The 15,534-nt window shown below is 43.0% G+C and overlaps 1 long non-coding RNA gene across 1 annotated transcript in view; it reads left to right on the top strand.

Annotated features, from left to right (window-relative positions):
* The first annotated feature begins 13,385 nt into the window (after positions 1-13,385).
* LOC123050569 (uncharacterized) overlaps positions 13,386-15,534 on the top strand; it is a 3,306-nt gene continuing 1,157 nt past the window's right edge. The window contains exon 1 of the long non-coding RNA XR_006423795.1: positions 13,386-13,539. This is a non-coding gene — a long non-coding RNA (uncharacterized lncRNA). The remainder of the gene's footprint in view (positions 13,540-15,534) is intronic.

The following is a 15,534-nucleotide window of genomic DNA, read 5'->3' as shown; positions in this document are numbered from 1 at the left end:
CTGGCAGCGTTGGACAAACGCATTTAATGCACTGCCGACGTGCCCTTCTTGCTTTATCGGGGACGGCGAGGAAGCTCGTCCCAGCTGTCGCCGCCTCGCCTGGCTCCGACGCGCGTCCGAGCTAATGAGGCATTGTAGCGCCACGTTGGCTGGTTTCTGGGCTGGCGCGGTGGCAGAGTCTTCACGAAGATCTGCATGCCACCACGCAGGTGCTTGCTGAGTTGGCCTGGAGGCCGCGCGTCGCCATGCAGGTGCCTGCCTAGCTGGTTGGGCTGGCAGTTGTATGGGAACGGCGGTTGAGTCTTGGTAGATGTGGGCCTGGCCGTGGCCCCGCAGGTGTCCTCGGCAAGGGTCTTGCCGTGGCATCGCGGTCGTCCCTGGCAAGGTCTCGTGGATTTCCTCGGCAAGGATCTCGCCGAGGATCGTCGTCTTCTGGTCCTCATCTGATCTTGTGTCCTCATGGTCTTCACAAAGATCTACATGCCACCACGGAGGTGCCTCCTGAGCCTTGGTTCCAATGTGGTCGATGGTGTGGGAACCCTTGGGCTCAAGGGTGGCGCGCTCTGCTGGCGTTGGGCAAGTTGCCCCGGCAAGGCTCTTGCTGGGGCTACGGAGGCCGCCCCGGCAAGGGCCTTGCCGGGGGAGCACACCTCGCCCCTCTGCTCTTGGCGTCTCTGGTGTTGGCCTTGATTCGCTCGTCTTGCGCCTTTGGCTTCCCTCCTCTGCCCTGCTTGGTGTGGCCGCGGGCGCGGCTCTGACTGCCCGTGCACAAGTAAAGGGGTAAAGAGGAGAGCCCCTACTTTTGTACACCGACAGTTGGGTGCCACATTTTCACAACTGTATTTGGTTTTGTACCTTTGGTTGGTGTTGACAAGATTTCCATTGTGTAACATCCTTTGCGATGATGGTTATTCTTTCGTTCCCAACAAATTTTTCATTATACCTCTAAATCTTTGGCATTGGGGATTTGAGTTGACCCATGCATTGAGTGTTCCGAGTATTTGGCAAGTTGTTTATGTGCACTGAAAAACTAAGAATTGTATATGTGTGTGTGTATGTATATATATATATGGAGAGAGAGAGAGAGAGAGAGAGTTGACTTGTATCCTTCACCCGTTGTTTTGGATTCATCCTAACATAATTATTCTTAACGATCGTGATCTAAGCTAGGGCAACATTCCAACTTCAAAAGTTGTCTTGTAAGGCTATCATCCTACATGCTTGAAGACAAACATTGATTAAACTTGGGGACGATGATACGTCCTAAACGTGTCTATGACATTTGAAGTCCACATGCTAATTTCTTAACATTTTGTGCCATATTTCATATTTTATTGAACTAGCCAACAAATAAATTGTCATAGGGGCAAAATTGCATATTTTTGTCATTGGAGGACCCTTCCTCGACTCATAAAAATAATGGAGGAAAAAAACCACATGTTCATAACTTCCTCAATCACGATGGCACGACAAAAGGTGGGGATAGGATGCACAGGGGATCCACATGCTCTACGCATGTTCCTTGGGCTAGGGCGTGCCCCCAAGGTGCACGGGGCCCATATGCATCCCTAGGGGTGCTCTATGGAGGGTATAAATCTACACTAACATTGATGAACTGCCAATTTAGGATTTTTGGAGTTATGGATCTCTGACACCTGATAAAAACGATGATGGGAGACAAATTCCTCATTATTTTGCATGTTGCAACCGAGGAGGCGGAATTGTCAAAAAACTTTCAAAAAGCACCCAAAAGAAGATCAACAAAGAAAATACCTTTCTAGATCTATTAAAATTCACCAAAATACAGAAAGTTATTTTTATCATAGAAGTGAGTCGGGGAACCAAGGCCCATGCCAAGGGTCGCCTATGGAGCCCATGCAGCCTCCTTGTTGCCAGGCTCAGGGCTGTGCCGCATGCGGCATTCGGACCACGGGTAGCCTTTGGCCCCCTCTATGACACGCCTGGTCCTATCACCCCCTTAAAACCCTATGATTCTTTTACATTTTCTACCATCGGGAGCAAGACAGAAATAGAGTGGAGCACTTTTCTCTCCAAAGGGCAGATCTACGGAATCCTTCTTATCCGGGTGAGGGAAGTTGAAGTCATCATCAGCAGCAACACTTTGTTCATCCTCGGGATCAGGATTACCAAGTCCATCTTCATCCCCTTTTCAATCTATTAACTATTACTTCGAATATGTTGGTCACTTCCTAGCCTTAATTATTGCTCTGTAGTTGATGCTTAGTTGTTTCTTGGTGAAAGGTTTCTATATTAAAATGTTATCCATATCAATACCTCACTCATCATGCTCATTATGATGGTTTGTGAGTATTCCAATACGTTCTTGAGGACTTGGGAGAAACCTTGTTCTTAGTAAGCATATCAAATTGCATTAACTTTAATGTTTTGTTATCATATTGTGATGTAATTCTCTAGTGGTGATGTGTGAACGTCGATTGCATGTCAATTCACATACAAGGGACTTGAGAATATCATTATGTGATAATTTTATATATGATGGTTTTTTCGTTTGAAAACGGGTTCATTTGCTTTCTCGGCTGACTGTCTCATTTCCAAACTGGTTCGTTGGCACCATCTATTAGGTTTACTGTTCCATTGGCTATTTCTTTAGCATACTGTTGATGTTTGATAGTTCAAAAATTTAGATCTCCCCTCGAGAAAAAAACTAAGAATTGTCATTCTAACTTTGAAATTATAAAAAACACAAAAATTAAAAAAAATTGGGTTTGAAAAAGTTCAAAGATTTGCAAAAAAACTGACGAATATGAAAAAGTTGATTGTTTGGAAAACAATCATAATTTTGAAAAAAAATTGTGGATTTTAAAAACGTTCATAAATTTGAAGAAACTTCGTGGATTTGAATATCTTTCCTACTTATAAAGCTTGGTGTTGGTGGTGAGTTCACAGTGGGACCAACAACCTTCACAAATAAACAAATGTACCTCTACCCACATTGGAAATACCAACCTTCCAAGAACATAAATAAACAAATGTATTTCTACTCACATGTGGGATCTAACACAAATAAACAAATACACTACTACTTTCATGTGAGACCAACACATATAGAAGGCACAATTAACAAATGCAGAAATGTGACTCCAACTCAAAATAATGCTCTTGTTTTTCAATTTTTATTCTCAACCAAGTTATTTCATTTTTATATCACAGAATAAGAGAGTGAACAAACTGTATTTCCAAAATGACAAATCTTGTCCTCCTATCCAGTCAATGACCTTGTGCAGTTAACTTACCAATGTCTATTCTTACACGTTTCAACATTCAAAATGTTGCGTCTGTCAAAGGACGTACTATGGTACTTGATATTCTCTACTGCCTAAGGCGTGATCTTGTATCGTATTTTTGTTCTTTTTAATAGAGAACAGTGCACAAAGACCGCATGATGACAAAATATTTTGACAATTGCCTAAGGCCAATGACCTAACTCCTCGTATGTTATAGTTTTTCGTAGCAACACACGGGAATTGTGCTAGTATTAGTACATTTTAAAAAAGGGCGTGGATTCAAAAGAAGTTCATGGATTTGAAAAAACAATCATGATTTTGAAAAAAAATCATGAATTAAAGCAAAAAGTTCACGAAATTCAAAAAATGTTCACAAATACGCCGAAACTTCACAAATTTTCAAAAAGTTCACGAATATGATTTTATTTTTTTGATTTTTCATGAATTTTAAAAAAACATAAATTTTTATATTTTCCTATGGACCTGGAAAAGGTCATGAATTTCAAAAAAAACGTGGATTTTGAACAAAATTTGCAGATTTTAAAACGTTCATGGATTTGAAAAAAAATCACAAACTCGAATAAAATTTCACAGATTTGAATTTTCTTCTGAGTTTTTAGAAAGGTTAACAAATTCGCGAGAAATGTTCATCGACACAAAAAAGAAAGTTCTCGAATTTGAAAAAAAATTATGAATTTGACTACTCAATCATGGATTTGTAAAAAAATTTCTTCAAATAAAAAATAGCTCACAAATTTGAGGAGAGTTCATGAATTTGAACAAAGTTTCTGCATTTTATCAATTTCATGAATTTGAAAAAAGATTGTAAATTGAGAAAAGAAACCAAAATAATGAGAAATAGGAAAAGGTAAAAAAAGAAAACCCAAGAAAACGGCCCAATTAGAACCTAAATTTTTTTAAAAGAAATGGACAGGGTACGTGACTCTTTGTTTTAGTGTTACGTTTGCCACCATAAAACAGCCATGATACATGATTTAAGTGGACACAACAAGTAAGTTGTCCCAATGCGAACCAACATGTGGTTGGATAATTAGGTGGACAGTGGTATTCCCAGCCCACCAGGATTCAAGTCATGGTGCTCGCATTTATCCTGGATTTATTCAGCATTTTCGGCGATGCGCGTCCAATGGCAGGAGACGTTCCTGTCGACTATGAGGCGCCTACGCTGACTTCGCAAAATCTTGATATGTTGGTTCAATCTCTCGGAGGTGCTCATAGGGGTAGGGTGTGCATGTGTGCATTCATTGGGTTGAGTGTATGCGTGTATATATGAGCGTTTGCGTGTACTGCGTTAAAAAAGTAATTTGTCCCAATTGGTTGTCACCGTCGGGACTAGTTCCAATCTCCCGCACGCACTCGTATTTTTTGAATGTTAAAAGGGGAGGGTGGGTAAATGGGCCAAGCTCAGGAAAGAGGGGTGAATAACAGTGCGACGGGCGACAAATATGAGTTAGGCTCTCGCGTGTGTTGACGTATGTTGGTTTGTGCGGTTGGTCTTGCGATGTTTAGATTGTTTTCTTTTCCTTTTGTGTATATTTATTACAACCTCTGTAAACAAATATAAGAGGGAGTACTTTTTTATTCACCTTCTTTTTTTTCTTTGCTTCTATTGCTCTATTTCTTTTGTTTTTCTTTTATTCTCCCTTTCTTTTTGCCGGTACTTCCTCTCTTATTACGTGTTTTCATTTTTTATTTTTTTTTCATTTTTCACTTTTTAATAAATGCAAAAGAACCTTTACAAATACACAATGCACTATCGCTGTTGAGCCGGCCCAGTAGGCACCTCTGCGGTGTTGTGTGCGTCGTGCTGCTAGTCGCTGCAAAATGCAGCACACAGGAGCTCCCTCACGCATAGTTACTGTTCATAGACTTGTGTTTGCCTCGTATGTTGGTTCGCGCGGTTGGTCTAGCAAAGTTTAAATTGTTTTTTCCTTCTTTGTTTATTTATTACTTTTTTTATTTTCCTTCATCCCTTTTCTTTGATTCTATTTTTTTATTCTTTTTTAAAATTTCTGCTACTTTCTTCATTGTTACATGTTTTCTTATTTTCTAGTTGACTTTTGTTCACCATTTTATTTATGTTTTAAATAAATGCAAAAATAATCTTTCCAAATACACTATCCTTTCTTGAAATATAATTCTTTTAGATGTTTTTTAAAATATTAGATGTTCAATATTTTGTAATTACATGTTGAGCATTTTTAAAAGCACATGTAACAATTTTAATACACGTTGCACATTTTCTAAAATTTACGACTGTTTCATGTTTTTTTATTCCTACACATTTATTTAATTTTTCAATTTAAGACAAAAGTAGAAATATTCTTAAAAGTCATGATTTATTTGTGAAAAATCCATGAATTTTAAATTCATAATATTTTTTAAAAATTGAAAAATAAAATGAATTAATGAACATTTTATATATTCTATGGATCACTCTTTTCAAATTTGACGAAAATTTGTAAATTCATGATATAATTTTTGAATTCATGGGCATTTAAAAAAATTAAACATGGAAAATGTTGTAGAAAAAACTTAAAGCTGAATAGAAAACCGCCGGGAAAACAGAAAGAATTCTACATCGAGCTAACGACAACACCATAGTGGGCCAGCCAGCTCAAAAAAAAGCTAGCCTTGTTGACCCAACCAGACCGCTAGAGTCACCTAGAGAGGAGAATGACCGGGCCATGCTAGAGTCACCGCATTGCTAGCCTTGTTCGGTCTGATCTTGTAGCATTGTTGCTAGCCGCCACATCCTCCACACCCAAAAGCTCAAACTGATGGAGAAAATTGTGCTATGTATTAGCACTTCAACACTACTCGACACTCCACACAGAAGGCCAGATCCCGGGGAGTTCACTTTTATGCGGTTGCCCCCACACTTGTCGGCGCTGCACCTCCTCCAGCTACACGTCGGCCATCCGCAACCACCGCTGCCGCACAAAGAAGCCATTCGGATGTGCAAAAAGGTGTGACAGCACCTGGGAGTCCCGAATCCCTTTTATCTTGTCGTTGAGGTCTGTTTAGATTCATGTGGTGTCCTAAGGAATTGAAGAACATTTGCAGTGGGAGCTTACTTTAGCAGGTCACTTGACCAACCTAATCAGTAATATTTATTGATCCTCGTAGGGAGATGTAGGGCACATGGTAGGTAGCAGGTGATAGGCCTCTACCGCCTTCGTCAGACAAGACGCGGGCTACCATTGAAAAGAGTAGGCATAGGCACACGGCCCAGAGCACGCGTGACGCACCCTTCCCATTGCCAATTCAAAGAAACAAGGCCAGACAAGTGATGCTACCAAGACAAGTTTTTTTATAGATCGACCAGCTACTTTTTTTAGTACTGTAAGAAGTACGGCTTCTTTCTTAGCGTGTGAAACAGATGCATCATCAGTTCACATACTACCATCGTGTGAGCCTAAAACATGCACTAAATGCAACTGATGGAAGATTCTCGTTCCTAATATACATCTCACACCTCTTCCTCTTTTTGAAATGCCATAATAGCTAGACTAGCATGGCTAATTGTCAACGTGTTTCACATAACGCACCGGTTGTGTGAACATTGAAATGGCTAATGTAGCGGTCACATGGTTTTGTATTACCTCATACGCAGTTTCGGAGACAAGAATCTCGCAGTGGAAGCCCACTCATAACATTGTAGGTCCTATCGGCTGTCATTTCATCCAAGCACTCATTTACAGCTCCATAGGCCTACCAGCTACAGTGTAGAGTGAATAAAGAATCTATCTTCTTTTTGTGCTCATGCGGCTGCATCTCTCCTAGCAACGATAGTCTCAGGTGCTTAACGTTCTACTAGCATGCTAATGAAACTGGTGGTAGAAAACATGGCATAGATCTCGACGAGCTGGGTTCTCCAGGAACGGTTAGATAGCAGGGTGTATAGACACCCGGGTCTTGAAAGGCCACTCTCCGAAAAGGTGTGATAGCACCCGAGAGTCCTGACTCCCTTTTATCCTTTACGTCGGGGTTTGTTCAGATTCATGTGGTGGCCTGACGAACTGCAGAGCATTTGCAGCGGGAGCTTGCTTTAGCTGGCCACTTGATCAAACTAATCTGTAATACGTACTGGTCCTCCTAGGAAGATGTAGGGCACATAGTAGGCAGCAGGTGATAGGCCTCTGGTGCCTCCGTTAGACAAGAGGCATGCTATTGTTGAAAAGACTATGCATAGGCACACAACTCAGAGCATGCATGTCGCTCCTTTCCTATTGCCAACTCAGAGAAACAAGGTCAGACAAGTGTTGGTGCCAAGACTAGTTTTTTTATAGATCAAAGAGCTACTTTTTTAGTACTGTACGAAGAACAACTTCTTTCTTAGGAGTGTGGAACATGATGCATCATCAGTTCACATGCTACCATCGAACGAGCCAAAAACATGCACTAAATTGACATGCTACCTGGTGGAAGATTCTCGTTCATAGAATACAGCTCACGCCTCTTCCTCTTTTTGAAATGTCATAATAGCTACACTAGCATGGCTAATTGTCAACGTGTTTCACATAAGGCACCGGTTGCGTGAACTGTGAAATGGCTAATGTAGCGGTCACGTAGTTTTTTATTATCTTGTACGCAGTGTCGAAGATGAGAATCCAACAGTGGCAGCCCACTCATAACAGTGTGGGTCCTACCGGCCGTCACTTCGTCCAAGCACCGATTTACATCTCCATAGGCCTATCTGCTATAGTGAATAAAGAATCTCTCTTCTTTTTATGCTCATGGGGCTCCATCACTCCCAGCAACGCCATTCTTAGGCGCTTAACATTCTACTAGCCTGCTAATGAAACTTGTGGTGCAGGACCTGGCACAGATCTCAACAAGCTGGGTTCTGCATGAACGGTCTAGATAGCGGGGTGTACAGACACCCGGGGTGCTGAAAGGCCACTCTCCGAAAAGGTGTGACAGCACCCCGGAGTCATGACTCCCTTTTATCCTTTCCGTCGAGGTACGTTCAGATTCGTGCAGTGGCCTGACGAACCGCAAAGCATTTGGAGCGGGAGCTTGCTTTAGTAGGTCACTTGACCAAGCTAATCAGTAATACGTACTGGTCCTCCCAGGGAGATGTAGGGCACAGGGTAGGCAGCAGGTGAGAGGCACATGGCACCTTTGTGAGACAGGGCGCATGCTACTTTTGAAAAGATTAGGCATAGGCACATAGCTCTATGTGCCGCTCATTTCCCATTTCCAACTTAGAGAAACAAGTCCAGACAAGTGATGGTACCAAGACTAGTTTTTTTATTGATCAAACAGCTACTTTTTCAGTACTGTACGAAGAACAACTTCTTTCTTAGGGGTGTGGAAGATGATGCATCATCAGTTCACCTGCTACCATCGCGCGAGCCAAAAACATGCACTGAATTCACATGCTACCTAATGGAAGATTCTCATTCCTAGTATACAGCTCATGATTCTTCCTCTTTTTGAAATGTCATAATAGCTAGTCTAGCACGGCTAATTGACAATGTGTTTCACATAATTCACCGGTTGTGTGAACTGTGAAATGGCTAATGTAGTGGTCACGTGGTTTTGTATTATCTCATACGCAGTGTCGGAGACGAGAATCTCATAGTGGAAGCCCACTCATAACATTGTAGGTCCTACCGGCCGTCACTTCATCCAAGCGCCGATTTATAGCTCCATAAGCCTATGTGCTATAGTGAATAAAGAATCTCTCTTCTTTTTATGCTGATGCGGCTGCATCTCTCCCAGCAGTGACAGTCTCAGGCCATTTACGTTCTACTAGCCTGCTAATGAAACTAGCGGTACATGCCATCAGACCTAGACGAGCTGGGTTCTGCACGAACGGTCCAGATAGGAAGGTGTACTGATACTCGGGTGTTGAAAGGCCACTCTCCGAAAAGATGTGACAGCACCCGGGAGTAATGACTCCCTTTTATCCTTTCCATCGAGGTCCGTTCAGATTCATGTGGTGGCCTGACGAACTACAGAGCATTTGCAGCAGGAGCTTGCTTTAGGAGGCCACTTGCCAAGCTAATTAGTTATATGCGCTCTTCCTGCTAGGGTAGGCAGCAGGTGATCGGCCTCTGGCGCCTCCGTGAGACAAGGGGATACTAGGCATAGGCACCCAACTCAAAGCATGTGTGCCACTCGTTTCCCATTGCCAACTCAGAGAAAGAAGGGCAGGCAAGTGATGGTACCAAGGTCAGTTTTTTCTATAGATCAAAAAGTTACCTTTTTAGTATTGTACGAAGAACAGCTTCTTTCTTAGGGGTGTGGAATAGGATGCATCATCAATTCACATGCTACCATCGTTCGAGCCAAAAACATGCACTAGGTTCATATGGTACCTGATGGACGATTCTCGTTCCTAGAATACAGCTCACGTCTCTTCCTCTTTTGGAAATGCCATAATAGCTAGACTAGCATGGTTAATTGTCAACATGTTTCACGTGATGCACCGTTTGCGTGAACTATGAAATAAATAATGAAGCGGTCACATGGTTTTGTATTATCTCATACGCCGTGTCGGAGACGAGAATCTCACAGTGGCAGCCCACTCACAGCATTGTAGGTCCTACCGGTTGTCACTTCATCCAAGAACCAATTTACCCCTCCATAGGCCTATCTGCTACAGTGTACAGTGAATAAAGGATCTCTCTTATTTCTATGCTCATGCGGCTGCATCTCTCCCAGCAGCGACAGTCTCAGGCACTTAACGTTCTACTAGCCTGCTAATGAAACTAGTGGTACAGGACCTGGCACAGATCTCAACGAGCTGGGTTCTACACGAACGGTCCAGATACTAGGGTGTACAGACCAGTGGTGGAGCTAGCATTTGAGAACAGGGTGGTCCATCCCCTAATTTTTTTTATAAGAAATATATAACATGTCAACGTTTTAACTATTACCAACATCACATAGAAATATATCAATATGGTCTTACGAACACACTAAAATTCTCAATTAAGTCAAGTTTTTGCATAAAGAAATCTACATAGTACATACTATATGGACCGTAGTACAAACCTTGACAAGTTATCTGAGGAAGAAATGATGTGCAAAATTATGCATGGGTTCGGTTCATCCACTGGATAGCATAGCACAGCAAAAAAAACAAATCCTAAATCAGAAATTGGTAAGCTGATAAGCCCACAAAGGAATGCATTGCACTGTTAAAAATATATGAAAACAGAACCTGAATAACAAAGACCTAGGAAATAAACTTGAAGTGCAAGTGTCATACCATGTTCTGGAAGCCCAACCACTCCAGATGCTTCAATTGCCTTGGCTACTCAGTCAAGAAGACCACCAAGTTCCTCAGACTCCTGATAACTAGCAGCACAAACAGTGGGGAGCAAGATCTGCACTTACACTAGCAGGGGAGTCAGACGCCCACGGGCAGGGGCGCAGCCCCGCAGGACAGGGACACATCCACCTCGTATGGGGGGGAGGAGAGGCGGGTTCCTCATCGGGGGCTGGGCTCCGGCCAGCGAGTCGGCGACCGGCGAGGGCGGCGAGCCGGCGTCAGGAGGGGCAGGGCACGGCTCTGGGAAGGCGTCAGGACGAGGCGGCTGTCCCCTGGCTCGATGTGGAACGAGGGCGTGGCTGCGTTGGCTTGGGCCATCTTTTCTCTCTGGCCCGCTTGCTCCATAATCCCAGGGTGGGCCGCGGCCCACCCTGGCCACCCTGTAGCTCCGCCCCTGGTACAGACACCTAGGTGCTGAAAGGACACTCTCTTTGGATGTGAGGGTGGTTTCCCGCTGATAACAATTCGAAACGACAACTTCAGACTTTTGAAGCACACAACGCAAAAGATAAACCCTAGCATCTACAGGCATAATAACCACCGGCGGAGTTATGGCAAGGCTCAAAGGGCCATGCCCGCCCTAGGCTGGAGCACAAAGGAGCTTTACATGGAGTATATCCAATAATAATGCATTGATTTTTAATTTGGTAGCACTGTTTGCACTGTCTGACCCGCCCAATATTTTTTGGGTAGCTCCGCCACCGGGCATAACCATAGCCTGTTTTGCCAATGAAAACAAAGCCGATCCGTCGTCCATAGCATAAGGGCACTACTCTGCGCCGGCGCACCGGCGCAACGATTCGGCCGGTCTACGCAGGACCGTACGATCCTACGCGCCTAGCCGTCGGATATGCCCCCTCACTTCATCCTCCTCCTATGCTGGTCGCCTCACCTGCGGCGCCCGTCACCCCCTGTCGCCCGCCACGGCTCCCGTCGCCCCGGCCATGGGGCCACCCACGCTCGTCGGCCTGGCTGCCCGCCGCCCCGGCCATGGCGCCGCCAACGCTTGTCAGCCCGTCCGCCCGCCGAGGCGCTCGACGCCGGTGAGCTGCTGGTTGCAGCTCCGTTGCTCGGCGGTGCTGCCCATCCCCTCACCTCTCTCCCTCGCCCTTGCAGAATCAATGGCGACGACGCCATGATTCGCATCCAAAAACAACGGGTGGTAGCAAAAAAATGTGATGCTTCCATCAAACTAGAAAACGGTGGTAGCAAAAAATGAAAAACAAATTGAAGCTTCGCTTGTCGCAGCTTTGGAATTGCTGGTTCCAACAAAATTAGATATTGGTTGGAGCAAAATTTCTTGCCAGTTGTATCAAAAATAGCTTTGCATCTCTGGAAAAGCATAGGCTCCAGCAAAAAAAATCCAATGGTTCTAGCTAAAAAAGATGTTGGTTGAAGCAAAACTGCTCGCTGTTTGTATCAAAAATTGGTTGTCGATCCCATCGAAGAAAAAAGCCATCGCCGCCGTGGCTGGATGTAGCAAAATTTGTCTTCGGCTCCAACAAAATCATAGCATGGTTGTAGCAAAAAATCGACTGAAAAAACAGACGATGTCATGGAGATGGATGTAGCACAAATCCACAAAACACCGGTAGTAACAAAAACCAAACACGGTTGTAGCAAAATGGTTCGCCGGTTCCACCAAAAATTTAGACTGTTCCAGCAAAAAAGCACTTCCAAAATCTGGATCGTAGCAAAAAATATTGCTGATTCCAGCAAAACAAAACACCAGTTGTAGCAAAAAATAATCCCCGCTTGCAGCTCCCACCGAGGCTTTCCAGCATCTCATCCGCTCGTTCGCGATGTAGCAGCTGTTCCGGCACAGGTGGAGTCGGCGCTTGCCGGAGCAGCGCGGGGGCAGGTGGGGAGCGGCGCTCGCCTGAGCAGCGTAGGGGCAGGTGGGGAGCGTGCTCACTGGAGCGCGGCATGGGGGTAGGTGGGGAGCGGCGCTCGCCGGAGCAGCAGAGGGGCAGGTGGGGAGCATGCTCGCCAGAGCCGCGGGCGTTGATGGCGAGAAAAATGAATGGATGTGAAGCCTGGACGAAAGGATAAGGCCTGGTGCTAGTGGTCGGTAGGCCCATCAGCCACGCGTCCCACCACGGGAGAGAGGCCACATGCCTAGCTAGCCACACGATGAAAAAGTATCTAACGGGTCGCGCGCGACCGGCCGAAGCTTCGACCGGCGCGCCGACTACAAACGTTTCGCATAGCATAAACCTCCTTTTCCCCTTCTCCATTTACTAGGAAGTAATCCTCTTTAGTCCTTACTAAAGGTTCCCATCCATTACTACGATAGCAAAACTCATCTGCCACCTGTTGCAGTCTTCTCGACCCCTGGAGCTGTAACTCTGTTGTACCTTGGTTTGTAATTACCATATCCAGACCACAACGACAACCAGTAAGCAAGAAACATGACTTTTGAGGAAGCAAATCAACCTGCCACGACGTTGATTTTTGTGAAAAAAAAACAAATCAAGGTATTGACCTATTTCGTGAGGGACTGGCTAGGTGCCAGTCGACTGAAAACAAAAACGGGGTCAGTCGATTTTACATCTGCCCTTTACTTCAGATCAAACGACAAAGACAGAACCACAGTGTTAACAGAATCGACTGACGTAAATTCTGGGACAGTCGATTATGATATTATGGCCCAGCCCAACTCTGTTTCTGTTTTTTCTGTTCAACGTGAATTGAAAACACACAATGGGCTGGTCAAAAGCGGACCCGTTAACCCATTACAAAAAAATCCAGCTACACTCGAACACATCTGGTCACATCGATGCATAGATCCGTATGGACCATTCCTTTCCTTCCTTTCACGTCTCCTTTCTCCTCTCCTCAGGTGATGTCGCCGCCACCATGGATGGCACCTAGAGGTCAGATCCAGAAGGACATAGAGGAGAAAATCCCAAAGGGCGACTGAAGGAGAAGCAGGAAGAACAATCCACAAAGTTTCTCACCACGGTAAATATTTCATCTCACCTCCAGATGCCTACATGCTTCATCCCTTTGTATTTTTATTCTCCAGATTTGAAATTTGAATGCCTGGATCCAAAAAAAATTGAATTAGGAAACACGCAGAGTCGGTACTTAAACTCGAAATCCATAGACATATTCTAATGGCTGGAAGCTTAGGGACAGAACATTACTACAAGAGAAATTATTGCCCTGCAGAACTGAAATTCCACTCCATCACATTTGGAAACCATTAACAGATTCAAATCCATTTACATGCATGACAGAAAAACAGAAATGGTTCAAGTTGAACTTAAGAAATCTTGCATATCAAAAGGCACCTGCTAGAAAAACTAAATAAATGAGCTATACTTTCTATTTTACAACATGGAGTAATCTATACTTAAGAAAATCTTACATATCAACTTAAGAAACCATGCATATCAGCTATATACTTTCTATTTTACAACATTTCAACATTACCTGAAGATATGCAGATCATATGCAGAAACCTTTTTGTAAATGCTCTCATCCAGTTTTGAAAATCAATGCCTGAATCAAATAAATTTGATTAAGGAAATTCACAGAACTAGTAATAATGCAAAGAAAAATACTTGAAAGGACAGGGATACTAGAAGATCATAGAGCACCTACTAATAACCAAAAAAAGAAGCATAAACATAATAATCAAAAGTTTTAATAGACAAGAATGAATCATATGAAGCCTATTACCCTCCCCGAAGATAAAATCAAAAGCAAAAGCAGAATAATAGTAATCATATGTTTTACTAAATAAGAATGAATTATAGGAGGCCTATTACCCTACCTGTAAAATCAAAAGCAAAAGAAGAAACAAATACACATAAATTTTAATGGAACTAACTGTCTTTAATTGCACATGTAGGGTTCAGAAATTGCGCAAAGTTAATGTCAGCAACATCTACAGGCACTAGTAGAAAAGGGGGCTTTTGTCCCGGTTGGTAAGGGCCTTTAGTCCCGGTTTTTGAACCGGGACTAAAGGCCATCCACATGGACGCAGCCTGGAGCTCCACCTTTAGTCCCGGTTGGTGTTACCAACCGGGACTAAAGGAAATTTTATGAATTTTTTTTTTGAAATTTTTTTTGCGATTTTTTTTATTTTCAAATTTCTGAATTATTTTAACCTCTAATCTCTAATCACCACCCCTCATCACTGCTCAATTTATCCTCTAATCTCTAATCACCCCTCATCATTCCAAATCATCTAACTTCCCGGACGGTCACCCATCCTCTCCCTACTCCAGCCTAAGCACGCTTAACTTCCGGGTTCTATTCTCCCTCGTTTCCAAGTCTGCACTTGTTGTTTTCCTGACAATAGTAAGATGTCAATTCTATTAACCCTCAGGAATTTAGCTTGAGCATGAAGTGACACATTTCACTGTTTGAGTTTGAAACTATTGTTTTAAAAAACAATAATTATTTAGTAACACTAATATTTCTGGAATAATTAGTTTGACCATTGTTTGACCACAGTTTGACCATAGTTTGACCACAGTTTGACCACAGTTTGACCAGATTTGACCAAAATTCAAAAAACTTAAATAATTATTTAGTAACACTAATATTCTAGAATAATTAGTTTGACCATTGTTTGACCACAGTTTGACCACAATTTGAAATTTTTGAATTTTTTTGCCTCTCCAGATCTTAAAAGCCCCGTATCTTTTTTTCTGTTAGGTTTTTGAGGATGTTGAAAATGTTTAACGGGGGTTCCCCCAGTTAAATTCGGATGTAACTTTTTGAGTAGATGATTTTTCATATAAAAAACTTTTTCATCCGAGTTCGTATGCAAAACTTATGCCCATTTTAAGAAATTCCAGAGAGATTTTGCAAATAAAGTCGAAATTCATATTTGTTAATTTTCCCAACAACTAGACCACATATCACATGGGAAACTTATTTTATTTTATTTTTTTGACATTTCCATCATTTTCTTTTGTTTTTTCTAAAACTGAAAAGGCGGTC

Source organism: Triticum aestivum, chromosome 2D, assembly GCF_018294505.1.
Source record: "Triticum aestivum cultivar Chinese Spring chromosome 2D, IWGSC CS RefSeq v2.1, whole genome shotgun sequence".
Taxonomy (NCBI): Eukaryota; Viridiplantae; Streptophyta; class Magnoliopsida; order Poales; family Poaceae; genus Triticum; species Triticum aestivum.
Note: the sequence above shows the minus strand (reverse complement) of the source record. Positions and strands in the feature narration are given on the sequence as shown.